Below are 23,418 nucleotides of genomic sequence, written 5' to 3' on the forward strand. Positions count from 1 at the left end.
AATTATTTTCTGTGGATGCTATTGACCCAAAAGCAGTATCCTTCATATTCAATATTGCAGTAACTAGAATAAATTGTTTCAGCAACATTTACATCTTTTTCCTCATTCAGAGAACTATAAAGATTAGGAGAAAGTCAAAGAATTCACATTTCTTTATCCTGTGCTTCCTTTAGCTTGTGCCTCTGTATGTAGGTGTATTGGGATTATGTGGCAAGGTTTTGGTAGCCAGGGGGATATAAAGGTGGCTTCTGTGAGAAGCTGCTAGAAGATTCCCTCATGTCCTATAGAGCCAATGCCAGACAGCTCTAAGACAGACCTGCTGCTGCCCAAGTCCGAATCCATCAGCAACGGTGGTAACACCTCTGTGAAAACATATTTAAACTGGGGAAAAAGTTGCTGCTCAACAACAGCAGCAGTCAGAGAGAGAAGTGTGAATATGTGAGAAACAACTCTGCAAACACCAAGATCAGTGAAGAAGGAGAGGGAGGAGGTGTTTCAGGTGCCAGAGCAGAGATTTCCCTGCAGCAGTTGGGGAAGACCATGGTGAGGCAGGTTGACCCCTGCAGCCTATGGAGGTCCATGGTGGAGCAGTTGACCCCTGCAGCCCATGGAGGACCCCACACCAGAGTAGGTGGATATGCCTGAAGGAGGCTGTGGCCCCGTGGGAAGCCTGTGCTGGAGCAGGCTCCTGGGATGAACTGTGGATCAGTGGACAGAGAGAAGCCCACGCTGCAGCAGGCTTTCTGGCAAGATTTGTGACCCTGTGGGAGACTCACGATGGAGCAATCTGTTCCTGAAGGACTGCACCTCATGGAAAGGAACCATGCTGGAGCAATTCATGAAGAACTACAGCCTGTGGGAAGTCTCAGGTCAGAGAAGTTCACAGAAAACTGTCTCCCGTGGGAGGGATCTCACACTAGCCCAGGGGAAGAGTGTGAGGAGCCCTCCTCCTAAAGAGGAAGGAGTGTCAGAGACAACGTTTGACAGACTGACCACAACCCCCATTCCCCATCCCCCTGTGCCACTGTACAGGGAGGAGGTAAAGAAATTTGAAGTAAAGCTAAGCCTAGGAAAAAGGGAGGGGTGAGGGAAAGATGTTTTAAGATTTGATTTTACTTCTCATTACCTACTCTGATTCAGTTGGTAACAAACTAATTTCCCTAAGTCGAGTCTGTTTTGCCCTTGATGGTAATTGTTGAATGATCTCTCCCTGTCCTTATCCCCACCTACAAGCTTTTAGTTATATTTTCTCTCCCCTGTACAGCTGAGGAGGGGAGTGATACAGGGGTTTTTGTGGCCACCTGGCATCCAGCCAGCGTCAGCCTATCACAGTGGATTTATGTAGAAATGCGGTCCCTAGATAACTAGGGAGACAATGCTAGAGAAGCACAGGACCTTCACACAAATGCTAGCAGAAAGCTCCATTAAATATTACACAGGAATAAATTTTCCTTGCAAGTGTTACTCCAGTCATATAGCTAATTATACGAACGTAGCATTCTTTGATAAGATCAAGTATCAAGTACTGTGACTTCAGAGCATGACTGGTTATACAACTTTAACAAATATTATTTCAAACATGTATTTAAGCTTGACTGTTCTCTCTATCTCTAATGTCTACAGACATTAAAACCGGTGATGAATGCATATGAAAATAAAACTCCTACTGATTTTATATATGGGGCAATGTCAAACAAATACAACTAATGCATTCAGGCTTTCTAAAGAACACCCCGCTGAATCAAAAATAGGCTAATGCAGTAAAGAGCATAAATGGCAGTTCATCTCTGTCTCCCACAGACTGATCATGCATAGCAGCACGCTGACAGTTCTGGTTGCTATATTCTGGTACCCATAAACAAAAGAGAAATGCGTTAATTCTTCATGTTAGATCAGCTCATACATAAATCTCACTATTAAAGAGTACCAAGCTGCATAGTTTTAATTTTTGCAATGTTTTCAAATTTACATTAGAAAATAAAAAGTAAAATGTAAATGAGAGAGTAGCACAATGTGTTTGGCAGGCAGTGTTCTCCAGCAGCCCCTTCAGACCAGTGATGCACACCTTCACTTCCAGGCCGATGAAACAGAGGAAAAGCAGCAGTTACAACGAGCCAGTTTAGAGTGTCCCAAGCGTTTCTAGAGAGTGAGAGCACAGCAGCCCTCTGCTTCTATTTGACCATAGCAGCACATGTGTATTCACCCAAACATAGATGATAATCAATAATTAATTCTCTAGTTACTAGAGATAACATGTCTTGCAGCAGTAACCAGTCTATTTTCTTTCCTGTCTTGTTGATGCTCCTCTCTCTCAACATATCTAACAGCCTATAAAAAATTACATTGTCATGAAGTTAGTTTTCTGTGTTTGCCCAAGTAGCTCAGAAGGACAGTTTACTGAGGATTTAGTTTCAGAAGCACTTGGCAGTGGTCAAAGCTGAAGGAACTCAGACAGATGTCTATGGTTCAAACATAAAACCCTTCCTTGCTTTATTGAACCCTAATGCATTCATACTTAGCAGAGTGATGGTTTACTATCAGAGTATTGGCATATTATTTGTCAGTACCATGCCGTTATTTTCCTTTTGATTTCTTTTTATTTTTTGCACAGTTATCTTCCTAGAGCAGTTTAAAAAGAAAGAACACGTGATTATGTTGCTCTCTGTACCATGGTTCAGCATAAATGGGTAAAATGTATTCAGTTAATACAATGTTTTGCTACTCATCATTATTATTGTAGTGATTGTGCTTGTCCTCAGAAAACATTGCCCAGCACCACTTCGTATTATGCTACCTCTTGTTCTTCTCTGTGGGAAAATACATCACATTGCAGCAGATTGCTGTAAAGTTGAAAACTGCCCTGTGCGCGTCAGAAAAATGAGAACTTTTAACCACAGTAAGATGAACACACAGTTAACACAAAAAAAGGTTGTTGAATCTACACAACTGAGTCAGTAGAAAGTGCAGCTGTTTATTTCTAAAATATATATATATATTAAAAAGATATATATATAAAAATATGTATATATATATATACACTAAAAAAATAATAACATGCTACTTGGTTATTTGCTTTCTTTGTGCCTTTGCTGCCAAACATAATTTATCATTTTTCCTCACCGTTCACAGTCTTGAGAATTTTGTAGGTTAAGAGGAAACTGTTCAAGTAAAAGCAAAATATTTCTCGAAGTGTGTTTCCTGTTCAGGAACATCACCGATAGCTGTCCTCTTGTGTTAATCGGAGAATTAGTTTAGGCTCAGAGTTGCAGTTTAGATGTACAATAATTTCTAAACAGAATAGGTTTGTCTTTAACCATGACCAAATTAGGAAGATGTAGACCTTCTTTCAGCAGGTGTTGATTTGTCCTGTCTGTATTGGAGTTGTCTCAAAAAATTATGAAGATCGTTAAATTTATTTTTTTTAATTCAGCTTCAGTATACTTGTGCAATTTGGCTGTGTAATGGATATATCTACCTGATTTCTATTAGGATGTAATTTTTGATCCACCAGCCAAAGTGTAAGCACTTGCTCTATTTATTTTTGTGTAAGAAGTAGATCCTTTGGAAAATATCCCTTGTTCTGCATCTAGTATTCTCCATGAAGTTGAACGAGGTCTCAGCTCATAGGCTCTGATCTCAAATGAACCTAACATAGGCAGCGCAGGTGGTTGCAGAACCGCGAGTAAAAAAATTATTTTAAACATTTTTCCTCCTTTTCCAGTGACCATCTCCACCGTTAAGAAGAAATGCGTAACACCACATCTTACTTTTTTGCGTATGCAGAAATTTTGGTCACTACTGAGCCCATTTGAAATTTAAGTGTAGTTGCACATAACGCAAAAGGTCATTGTGGAGAATGCATTGCAAAATGATAATTTAATCATCAGGTAGAATCTTTGCTTTTCCTTTAAAAAGGGAGTCAGAGGAAAAGAAGGAGGAAGTTTCTAGCTCTTCTTTTAAATCTAGGCTTGTCTAGATTCAAATGTGAATGAAGAAGCACAGCAAAATTCTGCACAGTCCGTGCCTGTGGTTCATGCTGTGTGCATCTCTGACATTACAAGGTAATGTAAAGATCTCTCAAGAGTAATTATTATTAAATACAAAAAGGGACTTAAATGCCATTTTATTTTGGCCAGAAGCAGATGTATAGAAAAAAATCTCTTTTGAGCTTCAAGATTCATCTTTTTGATTTTTTGAAGGTATTGATTCTCTTTTTTTTTCTCCCAGACTGTCATTTCTTCATCCTTAATCAGTGTCGACACATCTGTAGAAACTATAAGTTTATTAATTTTTTCCCTAGATTCTTAACCATCTAGAGAGTCTGTTTTATTGATTATTGCGAAGTGTTCACTCTTTCTAAACCTAAATTTCTATTTTGACATATACTATTCATGAATTACCAGTAAGTTGACTTTAAAAAGAATTGTCTTAATCAATGGTCGTAAATCTATGCTAAGATCTCTATAACACTTTAAACTTATTCATGAGATTTCTTTTCTTCAAATTAAAGAATAGCCTCCAAGCACTTTCTATACACTGACAGTAAATTTTTTGTGGTTGGCAAGTCAGTACCTTTGGTGCAATCAACGCTGAGTCTTGCTCTATTGTCATTGATTCTTGCTACTGTGTTGATGTTATCAAGTAATACCAGTGTTATATACCATTCTATTGTTAATATATTTTTTGTATGTTGAGTCCTTGAAATTTTATTATGGTTTTGTCCAGAGTTACTGAAAGGCAGAAAATTGACTCAGGAGGAATTGCATTATGCTGAAGGTTCCATGGCTAAGGCAGCATTTTACCCCAGCATTAAAATGTTTCCCCAAACTGTCAAAAGAATGATAAAAAATAGACTGTCAGACATTACTTGATTTCTACCTAATCATGTACTACAGCAACAAGATGCTCCAGGGCTTGCATTGCTGTTCCCTGTGTGCACACATAGGTAGACTGGGAGGTCAGAGACTGAAGGCCGAGTGCTTTCATCCATTCAGAAAGTGCAAATTAGACAACAGTACTGCACACACAAACTGGAATTCAGTTTTTGTAGCACTAGAATATATAACTTCCTTGTCCTACAGCAACTAGATAATATGCTGGCAAAAGCTTTTACAAATTCCAGTGTCAGTATCCTCCCAGCAAGGGTTACGACGGGGTCATATCTGTAGGAGACAGCACTGTGATCGTATGACGATAATTCACTAAAAGCTGGGAAAATTACGATACTGACTTCCTTGTTACAGTCACTAATGAGCTATAATGACACAGTTTTCTAAAGCATGCCTTGGATACACTGCAAGCAATTCTGTGCATTCAAACAGGAAAGGTGTTGCCTCAGCGGGCAAATAAAAAGTTCTTGATCTCCTTATCTCCCCATATTTTAGAGAATCTTAACAAGCAACTTACTATATCGTGATTTAGGGCTGTGGTGGGTTTTTTTTTCACCCTTCAAATGCCATTAACAGTTCAGTAGTGTGCCAAGCATAGTTCTCATTTATTTTGAAATAATAAAACACTACCAAGGGAATTAACAAACTCTGCAAAGTGCTTGCTCCTTCTCTAATTTTGTGATAGTGACAGATAAAGTGGTCCACGGGGGCGCCTGCCGGCCATCAGCTCTACTTTTCACAACCACAGTCCCACAAATTTCAGTTTGACACAAAAAAGAAGTTTCTTATGGTCTTACAGTTTGTTTGCATCATTAGTTTCAGACAAAATCTAGCTCTCTCTTCTCATAATCTGAGCTGACTGGATGGGAGCAGGCACTGCTGCAGACTCTGTTTACACGTATTAATAGAGAAGAGTGATTCAGCTAAGGAAGCCCAGCTTCTCAGCAGACATTTTCAGTTCAGCACAATGTCACGCCAAGATAGATAAACAGCTTTGGTTTCAGAGCTGTTCTGCATCAAGCCATGTTGCTGCACAAAGTCACCCTTTATGGCCTGTCACTGAGTACATACAAACATTCCTGGCTTTGCAAAACCTTTAAACTCTGTTTGAATAGCCTTGCCTGCCTCCAAGAGTTTACATTTAAATACCATCATGCTTCTACACACATATCTTTACCTAACGATTTCAAGAGATATTTGGTCCAACCAGCATGAACAGTTTTTCCCCAGATGTCATAGCTAAGGCATCAACCAAACAACATGATAAAAATGGTTCTTCATGTGGTGACTGCATTCATGTTCTGGGATTCTTAGAAACACAGATAGTTTGCTGTAAGTATTTAAAGAATTATAACTTCCCAAAACGTTCCCTCAGAAATCAGACTATGATAAAATGGAGGAGGAAAAAAAGCAGAAGTTTTCAAAAGCAGTTCTCGTGGTTTTGTTGTGGTTTAGCCCAGCCAGCAGCTAAATGCCACACAGCCGCTAGCTCACTCTCCCCCACCCCGAGGGAATGGAGAAGAGAATTAAAGGGGAAGTGGGAAGCAGACTGCTGGATTGAGATAAGAACAACTTAATATATGAACATATATATTTGCATAAAAATAATAATAGTACATGCAAACAAGTGATGCACAGTGTAATTGCTCACCACCTGGTGACCAACGCTTGTCCCGCCCCAGCAAACAATCCCGAAATAGATAAGTCCTGACACTGCAATCCCAAAAGAGTGAGAGACAAAAAAAAAAAGAGAAATAGCACTCCGAGAGTCCAAGAGAGACAGAGAGCACTCCCAAGAGAGTTCCTGGAAAAGCAAAAGCCCTTCTTTCTGGTCAACCCTCATCTACATACCAGGCATGACACGGCATGATATGGAATATTTCATTGGCCATTTTAGCCCTCAATCCTAAATCTAAATTCAAATCATAAGAGGACTTGTGGGCCTTTTATCCCAGCCATGCTCCCCCCCAGCCTGTTGTGCTCCTGCACAATGGCAAGAACACAACAAGCTGAAAAGTCCTTGATGTCTCAGCACCAACTATAAACATCAGTGCGCTATCAGCATTCTTCTCATAGCAAATCGCAGACTAAAACCAAAACACAGAGCTCTTCTTGTTGGTAAAATGAAGAACTAACTCTGTCCCAGCAGAAACCAAGACAAGATTGGTTTGCACTGAGTTGCAAAAGTTTTGCTTTACTTTTATCACAGGTCATAAAAAATACTAGGAGAATTTTCCAGCATCATGAATGTCAACTTTAATTTCCTATTTCTCATTATTAACAGAGTCATTTGGAGGTTGAGATTCCAGAAAACTACTTAGCAGCTGTCACAGTAATTCCCAGGCTTGAATTCACATCAGGGGTCATCTCATACAAACTGTATTCTTTTGTGGGAACTTGTGGTGACTTGGTGCTGCTGGTGAGGGATAGCTTCTGGAGGCTGAAAATTTTGATCTGACAGCTTGGAAATTTTTTTTTACTACAATGTTAGATAAATGCTGGAACAGGTTTTCCAGACAGATTGGGGAGTCTCTACCTTTGGAAAAATACAAAGTTTTACTAGAAAAGACCATGGAAAACCTGATTTATTTGAGTCTGCTCTGAGGGGTGATTTGATTAGATGACCTCCAAAAGCCACTTCCAACTTCCGGTGGGTTGACCCTGGCTGGATGGCAGCTGCTCATCAATGCTACTCTATCACTCCCCTCCTCAGCTGGACAGGGGAGAGAAAATAAAATACAACAAAACACTTGTGGGTCAAGATAAGGACAGAGAGATCACTCAGCAATTATCATCTCAGGCAAAACAGACTCAACTTGGGGAAATCAGTTTAATTTCTTACCAATCAAATCAGAGTAGGATAATGAGAAATAAACTCAACTCTTAAATCACCTAACCCCACATCTCCCTTCTTCCTGAGCTTAACTTATTTCTGATTTTCTCTACCTCCTCCCCCTAAGTGACACAAAGGCATGGGGAATGGGGGTTGTGGTCAGTCCATCACACATTGTCTCTGCCAGAGGAGGGGGAGCACTCCTCATACTCTTACCCTATGCCAGTGTGGGGTCTCTCCCACGGGAGACAGTTCTCCATGAACTTCTCTGATGTGAGTCCTTCCCATGGGCTACAGTTCTTCAGAAACTGCTCTAGCGTGAGTCCCTTCCACAGAGTGCAGTCCTTCAGGAACAGATTGTTCCAGTGTGGGTCCCCTACAGGGCCACAAATCTTGACAGAAAACCTACTCCAGCGTACGCTCTCCACAAGGTCACAGCCTCCTTTGGACACATCCACCTGCTCTGGCATGGGGTCCTCCATGGGCTGCAGGTGGATATCTGCTCCACTATGGACATCCACGGCCTACAGGGGCACAGTCTGCCTCGCCATGGTTTTCACCAGGGGCTGCAGGGGAATCTCTGCTTCAGCACCAAAAGCACCTTCTCCCTCTTCTTCTCCACTGACCTTGGTGTCTGCAGAGTTGTTTATCTCACATATTCTCGCTCCTTTCTCTGACTGCTGCTGATGCTTTTTCCCCTTCTTAAATATGTTACCACAGGGTTACCACCGTTGCTGATGGATTCGGGCTTGGCCAGCAGTGGGTCTGTCCTGGAGCCCGTTGACATTGTCTCTATCGAACACAGAAAGCCACCACTATATTCCCCTCGCTACCAAACCTTGCCATGCAAACCCAATACACAACTATTTTTCTGTGAGCTAACATTCCTTTATTCAAGACATGTTGTACCTTTGCAGAGAGACAATTGTTTTATGTGAAAGTACTTGTCTAAAATCCTATCGCTCCTGAAAAAAAAGTATCCACTGAATTTTGAGGGCCTAAAATGTCGTCATTGTTGTCTATAATGCTGGTGCTATGAGGCTGAACACTACAATTTTAACTCAAGATTTTCTAGTGCTACTCTCTGCTGTTACTGGTTGCATTTCAGTCAGATTGCTACAGAGACGTTGCAGAGCATGATTAAAGTTCCTTACTGCCAGAAATGACGGCAACAAAGTAAACAACAGTTTGTTAACATAATCACTTCCTGTTACAAGTTTTCTTGATTCATCACAGAAAGCTGTTGGAAATCTCTGGTGTCTATGGTTGGCCTGTATTAGGAAAATAAAAGATTATGTTTTGTGTTTGTGCAACTGCTGAGGACAGCAGAACAGCTTCAACCCAGATCATTCTCTGATTCTCTAATTCCTCGTGGTTATAAAAAGAGAAAATATCCCCTTCCCTCCCCTTTGTCCCCTTTTCTATGATGAGAAAGTACCTTGAGCAACAAAAGCATATGCCTGGAGGAATGCTTTGTTCCTTTCAAAGGATGTCTTGGTTTTTCGAAGCTATTATTTTGCACCACAGAGCATGCAAAGACCATGACTTTTTTTCTAATAGAGTTCAACTTCATATATTTACAAGTGTATAGGCACTAGTCCCAGAGGTTTCACTGAATCAATATTCATTATTGCTGTTCTTTGCATATGAGCTACACAGACAGGCAAAAAATTATCTAAGACTCACTGCAGCGTAGAATACTATTTCTGTAGCTGGTATGACTGAACTCTGTTATGGTTCCACACCCATCATGGGCTTTGACTCCAAAATCTGACTGCTCTTCTTTCCATCCAAACACCTTCTCAGTCTAGCTAGTTTCTCATAGAGATCTTTAGTATATTTAGTAGATCTTTCAAATGTTTCTCTCTCCCTCTGAGATCTGACTGGAAAAGTGGCAAGGAGGTAAGCTATAAGGCAGTGGAGGAATAAACTGTTTCTACAGTTTATTTAATTACTTTATTTATGTTTTTTAAGAACTTGTTACTTCTCTGAAACCTCTGTTTCTGTGTCTTTTTTTCAACTCAGGCTGAGGGAATTCTTCAAGTATGAGACTTCAGTTTCAAGAAGTCTTTGTGTCTCTAGCCCTCAGTGCCTTCAAATGTCAAGAAACATTTTTCACTCCTTAAACACAAAGGGTAAGGAAAAGTTTGAAGTCCAGTACAGCAATTTTTTTAATATATTTTTTTCAGTGAGGAATTAGCAACAAGTAATCACTGGTATATTCTTGGGGTAAACTCCTTTATCCAAAACTCAGTAGAGAGGAGACAATGCTACAAATTTATACTAAACAATGTTATATTATTTGAAAGTAGGTTATGACCAAGTTCTGTGGAACTTGTATTCTAAGAATATTTTCTTAAGTATACTCCAGATATGATTATAGGTAAAGAAAAATCTGTGAATTTGGGAATTCAACAGAGCTGTAGCACAAAATAGAAGCAACACAATTGAACAACTTCTAGAGAAAACTTGAAGCAGGTCTGTGTTAGGTGGTGGCTAAATGGGACTTAAGCATTTAAGTTTCAGACATGGAAATCTGTGTTCAGATTCTTCTCCTGAGTCATGTAGAGGACACAGGTTCTTCCAATGACAGTTGAAAGGTACTGAGTATCTTGACAAGGCATTAATCGAGGTCCTGTCCTGCTAAAGATATTCAAGTCTGTGTTGGAGACACCATCTCTGATCTTTGTGCAATATCACAAAGCTCTGGCATTCAATTATCATTTTTCAGTGTTCATCTATGGTTATATATAGGCTTGTGCTGTGATGAAGCAGACCAATATTTCATCATGGTTAGGCTTCATTTGCCTTGAGTTGTTTTGACAAGTTAAGCAGCAATCCATAACTAACTGTATTTTTTCAAGATCATAACTTACTCTAAAGTCATGATTTTGTAAAGGACACAGAAGGGGTAAAATAAATCTCTTACTACAAAGTGGTGGACGGGTGAGAGGACATGGTGCTCAACTCCCCGGTATGCTAATATTCCAATTCACTGTTCTACTACATTCTGCATTTGTATATATTTGCTATATTCAAGCTACAGGTTACATTAATTTAATGATAATTAGCTTATTACAACAGAAGAAAAAATCTAAAATAACATTGCTGTTCTTATGAGAATTTTGTGCTGGTAAAGATTAGGCATTCATGGACTGCTTAGGGATTTGTGGCAGTTTCTGGAAGTATTTGACAGTTACCAACTGCATCTCACCTGTTACTATACTTTTTTCCTTTTTCACTAATACTTTCAAAAGACAAAAAATTTCCATTGCTCTTATGAAATAATGATTTTCCATTATTTTCCCTGTAAAAAGCTGCTAAGCTATTTTCTCTTTTCGTATCAACCCATCTTCCAATTTCTATCCTGTTTGTATTAGAGAAGTAACTTAGATGAGGCAAGTCTAGGGAGATCAGAAAAAAAGCAGTTCTACCAAGGCCAACAGTTAGTTCAGCAGTGTATTTGTCGGAAAGAGATAAAATAAGAGTTACTCTAAAAAGAAAATAAAACTGGAATCATAATGTAAGTTTAGAAGTAAAGAGAGGAGAAACTTGCGATAGCAATGCTAGTTAGTGAATGGCTAACATAATTTTCTTAGAATAAAGAAACTATAAAGATGGCAATAATTTATATGGAAAGAGAAAATTAAGAAGTTGAAGATTATATTATAGTCTGGTACATTTTAAACAATACCATATTTCACGTATTGGGCTCAAGAAATTGTTTACAAAAACTTATGGGCCATTGTCATTCAACGCATTCTAAGTAATCAGTAAAACCCTAAATAAAAGAAATGATAAGCAACCTTACAACGAAATGTGTAGGCAGGATAAAATGCAATGTGACTGCATACAAGAAAGCAAAAAATTCTTGAAACTTGTATTAGGAAAATTACATTTTGTAATTAAAAAGAGACTAATTTTAGAAATATACAATTATAGACCAATTATTACAATGAAAAAGAACCCACTTAAAACCAATAATTATCTGTGGAGTGGACAAATCAGAACATAAACTACAAAAAGGTAGGATTATAACAATGTAATATAGCCAAAAGGTAAATAAAAATATTTTTTTAAAAAAAAAAAAAGGAAAAAAATGAAGCAAATGATATTTCAGTGTCTTTATTTCAAAACGACTAGTCAATTCAAGGCTTTTTGCAAAATTTATATTTTATTTGTATTTAAACTTATATCCAATTTTCCCTAGGCAAATTAAAGCTGTCTGTCAGCATGGAGGTAAACCACCTTTTCATTCAGTTATGATGAAATCAAAGTTGGGCGTCTTCCTTCAGTTCAAACTGAAGTTCAGCCTTTGAAAGGTTATAATCTGAGAGAAACTTGGAGAAAAGCAATAAGAAAGGTCAGAGAACAGAATAAATTAAAACGTTTGTTAGTGTCATACCTAACAGCAATTCTGTAGCTTTGTAACAAACACTAAATCTTTAATCTATCAAACACCTCACTATGTACTTGCTTTTAATTCTTGTGTACGTAGAAACTGCTGATGTCCCAGAACACAAAGTTTAAAACCACATGCAAGTCTTTGCTAGGTTAGGGCACAAAACCCCATTTATTTAAAAGTATAATATTTAGCTGAAGGTGATGAAAGAATATACAAGACAGCCAACGTCATTTCAGTGGCAACAGGTGGCAATATTGTAAAAGGAACTTTAAAATGAGGTATATTAAATCTTCTCTTCCATTATCAGTCACTCTAATACTGGATAATCTTCCAAATATCATAGAATCATAGAAGCATAGAATGGTTTGAGTTGGAAGGAACCTTAAACATCAACTAGTTCCAACCCCCCTGCCATGGACAGGAACACCTTCCACTAGACCAGGTTGCTCAAAGCCTCATCCAACCTGGCCTTGAACACTTCCAGGAATGGGGCATCCATAACTCCTCTGGGTAACCCATTCCAGTGTTTCACCACTCATTGTTTTGATTTATTTAGCTATGCAAGTTTCCCAAAGGAAGCATGGAAACCCCGTCATTTAGGACAGAAATCTAGACTGGAACAAGGTTAATGGGTGCCTATTTTGGGGAGAACAATACTGACCCGCTAGGGAAATCATCCGGCCTTGTTGGCTCTGCACCTCTCACTGTTTGTCTCCATCACTATACAGGTGCCTCAGTACCAGGAGTACTGTCAACAATTTATTTTCTTACTTAAAAACACAAATCTATCACTTATTGCTGTTGTTAACGTTCTTGTCTAATTATTTAAATTAAAAATTAGATTACTATGTAAATATAGATTTGTATATTATTAACTCCTGCACTGTTTTCTTCACTAGTGATTGACTTTTCAACTCCATAGGTAGAAAACAGTAAAGCGGTATCTAAGGATGCATTTAAGATAATTAATTACTTTTTAATAAAATGCCTAGATGAGGTTTATCTCTGTGCTAACTACATAGAGACTTTTCTGTAATAGACGAATTTATCTGGCTGATGATCTGCAGGGATTTATTTGACCATTTAGGAGATGTTAAGTGTTTCTTAATTTTTATTTTGAATATCAGCATTCTGCAATATTTAGAAATCACTTGAAATAAGGTGGAAAGTAAATCAGCTCATGCAAAGGAGCTAGGCTGTTTTCATCGATCTGTTCTGTTAGGATTTTCATAGGGCTACTGAGAAAGTTCTTAGACTTTCTTCAGCAAACATATCTGGTCAATTGCACTAAAGAAAAAGTGCAAAAGTGAGAGATTTCAAGGTAGGCTCAGGATTTAAACTATTAATTTAAACTATTTAGGTTAAAACTGGTTGTGGAATGACTTGCTCTCTTACTGCTATAAAGGTCTTAACATGGCACAGCCTATATACCTTAACACGGCTCAGTGCATAGGCGCAGTCATCCTCTGGAATACTCTTCTTAAGGCACGTTCATATAGCTTAACTTGCCAGCTATAGGCCCCAATGCATGTGCTCCTTCTTAAATACAGAATACCAGGAACAGTGTTTCCTGAATAGAGAATGTTTACTGAGTTAAAGGTTGCACTCCAGCTAACCATAGCCTTAACTTGCCAGTTGGAAACATGGAGGAAAAAATGTTTTATATCTTTTTCTTTCTTTTTCTATGGTTTCAGAGCTTTACAAAATGCTCTCAGCAGGTAATTTTCTCCACTCAGGATTTAAAAATCTTAGTCTTCAAGGCCTTTCTTTCAAAATGTGTGTGTGGCTGGAAGGCTAAAATAGTGTCTGTGTAACTTGGACTGGTTTTATATTTTTGCACTGTCTTGTATTTGTGCAGCGGGATTTTGGTAGAGGGGAAGGGTTACAGGGATGGCTCCTGTGAGAAACTGCCAGAAGCTTTCCCGGCTGCAAGTGGGACCCACCTCTAGCCAGGGCTAAGACAATCAGCTCGAGAGAGGAGTGAGATGTGAGAGAAGTGGCTACACAGATGCAAAGGTCAGTGATGATGGAGCAGGAGGAGATGTGCCAGAGCTGAGATTCTCCTGCAACCCAACAGGTAGCCCCCCTGCCACCCATGGAGATTAAGGATGGAGCAGAGATCCACTGCAGCCTGTGGAGGACCCCATGCCAGAGCAGGTGGCTGCACCCAAAGGCAGCCATGACTGTGTGGGCAAGCCTGTGCTAGAGCAGTCTTTTGATGAAGGAGTGCACCCCACAGGAGGGACTCAAGCTGTAGCAGTTTGTGAAGATCTGCAGCCCTTCAGAAGGACTCACATCAGAGAAGTTCGTGGAGAACTGTCTCCTATAGGATGGGAACTCACGCTGAAGCAGGGGAAGAGTGTGAGGAGTTCCTCCCTGAGGAAGGAGCAGCAGGAACAATGTGTGATGAACTGACTGCAACCCCCATTCCCCATTCTCCTGCACTGCTGGCAGCGGAGGAGGTAGAGCGGAAAGAAGGGAGGGGTGGGGAGAAGGTGTTTTTAAGATGTGGCTTTCTTTCTCCTTATCCTCTCTGATGTGATTGGTAACAAATTAAATTGGTTTTTCCCCAAGTCAAGTCTGTTTTGCCAATGACCATAATTGGCAAGTGATCTCTCCCTGTCCTTGTCTCCACCCTTGAGCCTTTTGTTACATTTTCTCCTCTCCATCTCACCAAGGGGAAGGAGCGAGTGAGTGGCTGTGTGACATTTTGTTACTGGGTGGGCTAAATCACAACATGCAATTTAACAAGTGTAGAATAGAGGATGTATGGTACTGAAATAGACCATATATCAAGGACTAAAACTCATTACTTTCTCTGAAGCCAGGTGACAGTCTCCACCTGCAAGGCTGTCATTCTTTCTCTTCTATCTCTTATTCAAAAGAATAAAAGGAGGAAGGTACTCCACAAAAATCTTGCAGATGTAGGAGTCCGGGAAGTCTGGTGTGTAATTCATGACCTTCAATCACATGAAGTTCCTGCAACAGGGACTCCAGGCTGCAAATCCTTTCTCATTAGATGGCCAAATGAGAGATGCAAATCAGCACACGCTCCTTCTCCAAGTATTTCAAGGTAAAGTAGCAGCCAAATTTTGTTGACTCTAAAGATGCGTTATTAAGTGTTTCATTCAGTACTCATTGAGGAGCTCAAGTTTCCTGGTGCTGATGGAGTTTAGGCTTGAGACAGGCCCTGAACTACTCATTCTAGTCAAGCTGACACACAACACACACTAAGCATGCCTCACACAGGCAGGTTTAGATGGCTGGGAAATATTAGTCTTGATGGCAAATCTATAGCAACGTGATCCCTAAATAGAAAGATGCAATACTTTTTGAAAGTTTGCTCTCCCTTTTAGGGTGCAGTTAGAGTCCCAGCTGTGACAGTTTGAAGCTGTTATCGACTCTTGCTGCTCACTCCAATTGATTTGAAAGACCTTGCAGCTGCTTGTTGTTTGAAGGTCCTATGCCACACTGACAGTCTCTAGTTCTGCAAACAATTTCTGTGTTTGCAACACAAGTCAAATATTTGTCAACAGGTGGAAACGATAGTTAGCCAAGAGCTTTCAGATGACTGTTTCCTGGCTTAAACTCTTGGCTGTGTTTCCACCAGCTAGTGGTTATAGTGTATGCATACGATGTTCTGAGCCCAGTTAGTCACAGACTGATATTAATTCATCTACTGTCAGTGCTGAGTGATGGAAGAGATTGAATTTTCAGAGGTTTTCTGACCCTCATCCTACAGAATGCTTTACATCCTTACATAGAAACCTACAGAAAGATATACTAACTTCAATAATAAGACATATTTTCTGAAATTAAATTTCTACTTAAGTTTTTTTATAAAATGCTCCTTATCCTTTGTGATCAAGAAAAAAATCCAAGATGTAGAAGGCTACACTCTTATCATAAATGTGTACTGACTTGTTTAGACACTGAAAAATAAAATAAACAGCCCAAAGGATATGTCTTGCTGTGTAGCATATTTATTTTGTGTGATGTCCTACTTCAGTGCAATGACCTGTTGTATGCAAAGATCTCGAAGTGGTGAACAAATAAATAATCCTCATAACATTTCACTAGACATACCTTACAGGTGAGAAAACTGAGATATATAACCTGCCTAGCATTATATAGCAAGTTAAATGCAGTAACAGAAATCAACACTTTTAGTCCTACAGTTAAAGCAAAGATAGCCTCTGCTTTTGCTGTAATGCTCTTATAGATTTCCATTTCTTTTTTTTCCCTTCCTCTTATTAATGGTATCTGGGAATTTTTGAAATGGAATTTGATGTCAGCACCAGTTTTGCAGCTGTTGGGCATGGTTATTTGGGATAGACAATTAAGCTATCTATTATTTTTTCAAAAAAAAATAATGGAAGACTAGCAAATTTCAACAAGAATTGGCTCTGATTCTGAGCCAAAGGAGTTCTTGGGAGAAAAGAGTGGCTGCAGGGCACAGTAGCAACCCTTCAATGATGAATATCTCAAGTTTATGGAAGTGTGATTTCGATTTTCCCTTTAAAACGCAGATCAAGCAATTTTGCCAGTACCTGTTCTTCTCTGTCAAACATTTTCTTATTCTTGGTATTTCAGACAGCTTGTGAATTCTGCTTGTTGCTCCTGTTTCTGCAGCTGTATGTGCCTTTGGTCATCAAACGGAGCTTGGATTTACTCCAACACAATCCATAAAACCGTATATTTACCTGATGGGTAGAATAGTAGAATCATAGAATAGTTTGAGTCGGAAGGGATCGTTAAAGGTCATCTAGTCCAACCCTCTCTGCAATGAGTGGGGAAATCTTCAAAAAGATCAGGTTGCTCAGAGTCCCGTCCAACCCATCCTTGAATGTTTCCAGGAATGGAGCATCTAACACCTCTCTGGATAGCCTGTTCCAATGCTTCACCACCCTCATCATAAAAAATTTCTTCCTTATGTCTAGTCTAAATCTACCCTCTTTTAGTTTAAAGCTATTACTCCTTGTCCTATTGCAACAGACCCTATTAAAAAGTTGGTCTCCATCTTTCTTATAAACCCCCTTTAAGTACTGAAAGGCCACCATAAGGTCTCCCTGAGCCTTTTGTGGTCAATGGTTCGATATTGTGGTCAATGGTTCGACGTCCAAGTGGAGGCCAGTGATGAGTAGTGTTCCTCAGCAGTCAGTACTGGAGCCAGTGCTATTTAACATCTTTATTGGTGACATGGACAGTAGGATCGAGTGCACCCTCAGCAAGTTTGCAGATGACACCAAGTTGTGTGGTGTTGTGGACACGCTGGAGGGAAGGGATGCCATCCAGAGGGACCTTGACAGGCTGGAGAGGTGGGCCTGTGAGAACCTCATGAAGTTCAACAAGGCCAAGTGCAAGGTCCTGCACATGGGTCAGGACAATCCCAAACACACGTACAGGCTGGGCAGAGAATGAATTGAGAGCAGCCCTGAGGAAAAGGACTTGGGAGTGCTGGTGGATGAGAAGCTCAACATGAGCCGGCAATGTGCACTTGCAGCCCAGAAAGCAAATCGTATCCTGGGCTGCATCAAAAGGAGCATGGCCAGCAGGTCAAGGGAAGTGATTCTGTCTCTCTACTCTGTTCTGGTGAGACCCCACCTGGAATACTGTGTTCAGCTCTGGAGTCCCCAGCACAAGAAGGACATGGAGCTACTGAAGCAGGTCCAGAGGTGTTGCTCACCAGCCTGGGCTGCAGCACCAAGGACGCTGTTGCATCTTCCACAGCCACGAGGAAATGGCCTGCCTCTTGTAGGCAGGATCGGTACCTTGAGTTGATTACTTAATTAGTTCATTGTCTTCAACTCAATCCAGCTGGCTAATAATGACTGGATGCCATACAGAGGAGGGCCACAAAGATTATCAGAGGGCTGGAACACCTCTGCTATGAAGACAGGCTGAGAGAGTTGGGACTGTTCAGCCTGGAGGAGAGAAAGCTCCGGGATGATCTTATAGCAGCTTTCCAGTACTTAAAGGGGGCCTACAGGAAAGCTGGAGAGGGACTTTTTACAAGGGCGTGTAGTGATAGGACAAGGAGCAATGGATTTAAACTGAAAGAGGGCAGATTTACATTAGATATAAGGAAGAAAATTTTTACTCAGAGTGTGGTGAGGCAGTGGAATAGGTTGCCCAGAGAAGTTGTAGATGCCCCATCCCTGGAAGTGTTCAAGGCCAGGTTGGATGAGGCTTTGGGCAACCTGGTGTAGTGGAGGGTTTCCCTGCCCGTGGCAGGGGGTTTGGCACAAGATGATCTTTGAGGTCCCTTCCAACTCTAGCCATTCTATGATTCTATGATTCTATTTTAGTTGATTTAACATCTTTCTGTTCTCCTGTTTAAGATAGTATCTACCCTGGTATCAAGAGTGCAGTTAGGCATAAAAAAAACATAAAACTGAATCAAAACAATTAAATGGAAATAAAAGTGTAACCTGAGTTTCAAGGAGAAGAAATTGCAAAGAAAGAATCAAATGTTTTCTGGATTATTTTATAGTGAATATTGCCAACAGTGAAAATGGCTAGCCTACCTCTCCTATAACAAGTGAGAATTGCTTACTTTGCTACAGAACTGAAAATAGAGTTCAAAAAGAGGTTGTTGCATTACTGACAATATTTGGAATATTACTTTGATAAGAGACAGGGATTTCAAAAGCCTTGAGGACTGGCATGAGGGGAGGAAGAAAGAAAGGCAGGGTGATTCGTCCTATTGACAAGCAACTGGAAAACGGCACAAGCAGAATCAAAGGGGGGATTTTCTTTCTCTGTGAGCAGGACAGAAGAAAAGCAATTTGCTCTTTGAGCATGAATAGCTGGAAGAAGAGTATACAAAAGGACATCTGCTCTTAGAAAGCACTTGATAAAATAACCCTGCACTTGTGTGAAGAAACACCTGTGTAGCCAACAGACTGCAGGTAGCTCAGCATGGGAAAGACATTGGAATTTCACAGAAGGGCTGAGGATAAAAGGTGCCACTGGAGGTCATCTTGTGCAACCTCCTGCTCAAGCAGGGCTACCTAGAGCTGGTTGTCCAGTACCACTTTGGAATATTCAGTTAACAAAAATAATAAATTAATAAACTGGATCCCATAACGAGGTCCTCATTTTCTAATAACAGCAGTTAAGTGACAGGTAGGCAAAATTCCTAAACGAGAATTATTTTATGTACTGGCATGCAACCAGCCATTGAAAAAGCATTCAGAAGAGATGCATGAACAAACAGAAATATTGCTGCATCTCTTGAACATTTGTGTTATGAAACGTCTTTTTTTAAAATTTATTTATTCATTCATAGCAGGTGATCTTTCCAATGGAAATGCACATTTCATATCTGCGGCCACAAATGGTAAGAAGTCATTTTAAAGATGTACCTGGCAATAATATTTGAACCAGTGTATGCATATGCCGCAGAACTAAGTATCCAATTTACACCTATGTCATTGTACGTTCTATACCTATTGACTATCATTTGTTGATATTTGGGAGGTATGCTTAATTCCCACCCGGAAAAAGCCTTGGAAAAGTGAAGTAGCAATCCTGGCTCTGTAAAACATCTTAGTGGTCCTGTATAGTAAGTATATTTTGTAGAAATCTCATGTGTCTGTTGTTAAATGGCTTGATCTTTTTCCAATAAGGTAATGTCTTAGTGCTGGGAATGTCTTGTCCTGAATGTCCACCAAGAGGTAACACTTAAAGGACTTTATTTGATTTACTTCAGGGGCAGAGCACAGACAGCCTGCCTCCTTCCCTGGCTTGCCATTCACCACACTGTGCTTTTTCCAATAATATAATTTCTTTCAAATCTCAGTTTCCTCATGGGCCATTGGTCTCAGTTGCACCACCTACCAGTCACTGAGTCTTTGTTAATGATCACTGGGAGGATGGTGTGAGAAGTAGAAAAGACCTTGACTCTGTGTAAACAGTGCTCAGCAATAATGAAAAAATCCCTGTATTATCAACACTGTTTTCAGCACAAATCCAAAACATAGCCTCATACTAGCTACTATGAAGAAAATTAACTCTATCCCAGCCAAAACCAGTACACCATTTCAATCCAGTAAACTGTTTCTGTGGGCCTTAAACTTTCTGGATCTCAACCAAGATGCTTTGTGGAATTTTGCTTCTTTTTACGACTTTAAAAATTCCATCACTTATCTGCATAATAAAAACAATATTTTCTTCAACAAAACCATTTTCTTCTGCTATAAAACTACAAAACATCTGCTGAGACATGCTCTATATGTTGAGAGAATAGGTCTTAGAATAAGTAATCTTTGCTAGTTTGTAGGGGTGGGTCAGAAGAAAATTAAGATTCAGAAAACAGAATTTATTGAAAAATTACTCGTGCACGCAGGTAGTAGAATAGGATAAAGAAACCTTTCCCCTTTTCTGATATCCTATTGCCCCTGTTATGGTTTGAAGTGGGGGGGGAGGTCCGGGTGGCAGAAGCTGCCCATCACACCGGACTCCCGTCCCCCTCGGGGCTTGAGCCAATCGGCGCCTCTGTGAATTGCCCTATTTACGTCGGACAAAGGAACCGGAAAGGTGTGCCTGTGCCCAGGAGCAAGGAGACTGTCGTGGGTTAGGCTGAGTTCGGCAACCAAACCCACGCAGCTCTCCCAGTCCAGTAAAATGGAGAGGAGAGAAAAATGTAATAAAAGAGCTGAGGATCGAGACAGGAACAGAGGAGCACCCACCAACCACGGTCCCGGGCAAAAGAGGCTTTTTCTTAATGCAAAACTATTTATTAACAGCTACCTAGAAAGAGAAAAAGCACACAAAAACGGTTACTTAAGAGAATAACGAGAAAACAAGGCCAGGTCTTAAAAACACCACCACTCCCCCCCCCCTTTGCCTCTTCTTCCCGGCTCTACCTCCTCCCCCCAGCGGCGCAGGGGGGCAGGGAATGGGGGAGTGCAGGTCAGTTCATTCCATGTTGTTACTGCCGCTTCTCTTAAAGGAAAAGGAGTCCTTACACCATTGTCCCTTGCTCCAGTGGATCCCCTACTCACGGCGAAAGCGTGAATCCTGCCCGCTGGGGGGCAAATCCTTACCCCATCGGATTTGCCCCAAGTGCGGGCTTTACCAGTCCTGGGCTTTTAAGGAGCTGCAGCCACTCGCTCTGGCGTGGGTCATCAATAAACTTTAAATGTGCTCCGGCGTGGGTCGTCATGTCGACCTTAAATGCGTCTCCGTACAGACTCTGAATGCGTAAAATGCGTAAAATGCGTAAAATGTGTCTCTACCTGTGCCCATGATACACAATAGTCTCAGGCTTAGGCACCTCTTCCCGACGTGGGTCATCCACTGGTTGCGAGTGGGTCTCTGCTTGCTCCACCGAGGACTTGTTTGCAAAGGGGCTGCTGGCAAGGGGGACTCAGCCGCGGCACACGTTGTTCCGTCCCATCTTCACTGACCTCTTATCTGTGTGGCCGTTTCTCTTAGATTTCAGTCCTGTCTGGGTGAACTCGGCCCAGTGGGCGCCCCGGCAGCGGGGCTCTCCCCGAGTTCCCCAAGCGGCTCCGCCGCCGCCATCCTCGACGGAGCGGGCCCGGCCCGGCCCAGGCCGCCGGCCCGGCCGGGAGCCGGGAGCGGGGGCCGTGCCCCCCTCCCCGTCTCCTTGCTCCTGGGCAAAGGCACCTTTCCGGTTCCTTTGTCCGACGTAAATAGGGCAATTCGCAGAGGCGCCGATTGGCTCAAGCCCCGAGGGGGACGGGAGTCCGGTGTGATGGGCAGCTTCTGCCACCCGGACCTCCCCCCCCACTTCAGCCCCACAGCCTAGCTGCAGCTAGGCTAGACAAGCTGCAAAATACTGACTATTCATATCTCATTGAAACAGTCCTTCTCAAGAAACTGTGAGTATTTAATTTTTGTTTCCTTCATCTGTTGATTGCTCAGTTGCACTATGTCTGAGATATGTTCGGATGAGTCTTACAAGGCGTTTTGAACAGTGTGCAGAACACGGGAATGCTGACCTTCACCTGTGCTTCACATTTTCTGGCTTTGTTGAAAGGTCAGTTCAGTAACTCAGGTACCGTGTCAGAACTAGGTCATTGCAGGAACTTGTTAGATTTTAAATAAAACACATTTCCTGAGCTGTACTGCGAAGTGAGATGTTGTGCTAGGGGCAAAAAGATAGTGCTTGAAAGAGCATTTTGATGTGACTTATAATGATACTGAAGTGCACTTGGTTGTGGTATGGGATATGTGTATGTGAGTATCCCTATGGGCTGTTCACCTTTTGCAGTGCTTTAAACTATAGAAAGTTGACATCCAGTGAGTACTTTTACAAAGACATACTGTCACAGTTATTTATTCATGAAAAAGATTTAATGTCTCTGATTGGCTGATGGATCATATGGGTCAGAGTCTGGGTTATTACATACCCCAATGTATGAGTGAATAACTTAACGTGACAGATATTCACCTATCTTTTATGGTTTTAAATTCTAGAAGTCACTGAAACCTGTGTTTAGACTGCAGTCTAACACTTTCAGAAAAGTTGATACTGGGAATTATTGGCAAAGTGGATCATGAAACTTCATCTAGCAACAGTTGTTACTGTCATTTGTTGTTTCCCCAGCCTCGTTTGCATTCTCATAAACAGAGGAAAACAAAGTAGGTCTATTTTGGGACAAAGAACTATAAACTGCTGAAATGTATGAAAATTAAAAACTACCATGCTCTGCAGTTTTATATTAGACTGAGTTTATCATTCAATTTGATTTGAGTAATTAATCCACTGAAATGAAGATACATTCAGAAATTATGAGTCAGTGAGGAATCGCAGATTCATTTCTTTATGATAATCACTCTCTCCTAATTCTTTTACCGTTTTTCCCTCCTCCACCCTCACCCGTAATGAGAGATACAAATAAATGTGTAATATATGTTAAATGATAAGAATCTGGATTTCATCCTGAACACTCCCCAGCCATCCTAAATTTGGCAGGAAAAGGGGTTAGAAATGCCAAAGCTTTAAGTTATCTGATATCAGCCCCAAACTGAATACAGAATGTGTCTGTGATGATTGTTTTCATGTGTAAATTTCTTGTTGAGAGGAAAATCTCCTTGTTATTCTCTGTGTGACTTATCTGAAGAATAGTATTAATCATCAGGAAGTGTATTAGTAACTACCACAAATAGAACTGCATATGAGTTTTCATTCTAATCTCTATTCTACTAACAGTTGTTGAAACTTCTTCACTTTCTGTACTTGAAGAATACTTTTAATTAACACTTATACATTTTAGTAATTTTTCATTTAAGAATATTAGAAACTGTTGTGGATGATC

This window comes from Tauraco erythrolophus, chromosome 2, assembly GCF_009769465.1.
Source record: "Tauraco erythrolophus isolate bTauEry1 chromosome 2, bTauEry1.pri, whole genome shotgun sequence".
NCBI classification, from domain to species: domain Eukaryota; kingdom Metazoa; phylum Chordata; class Aves; order Musophagiformes; family Musophagidae; genus Tauraco; species Tauraco erythrolophus.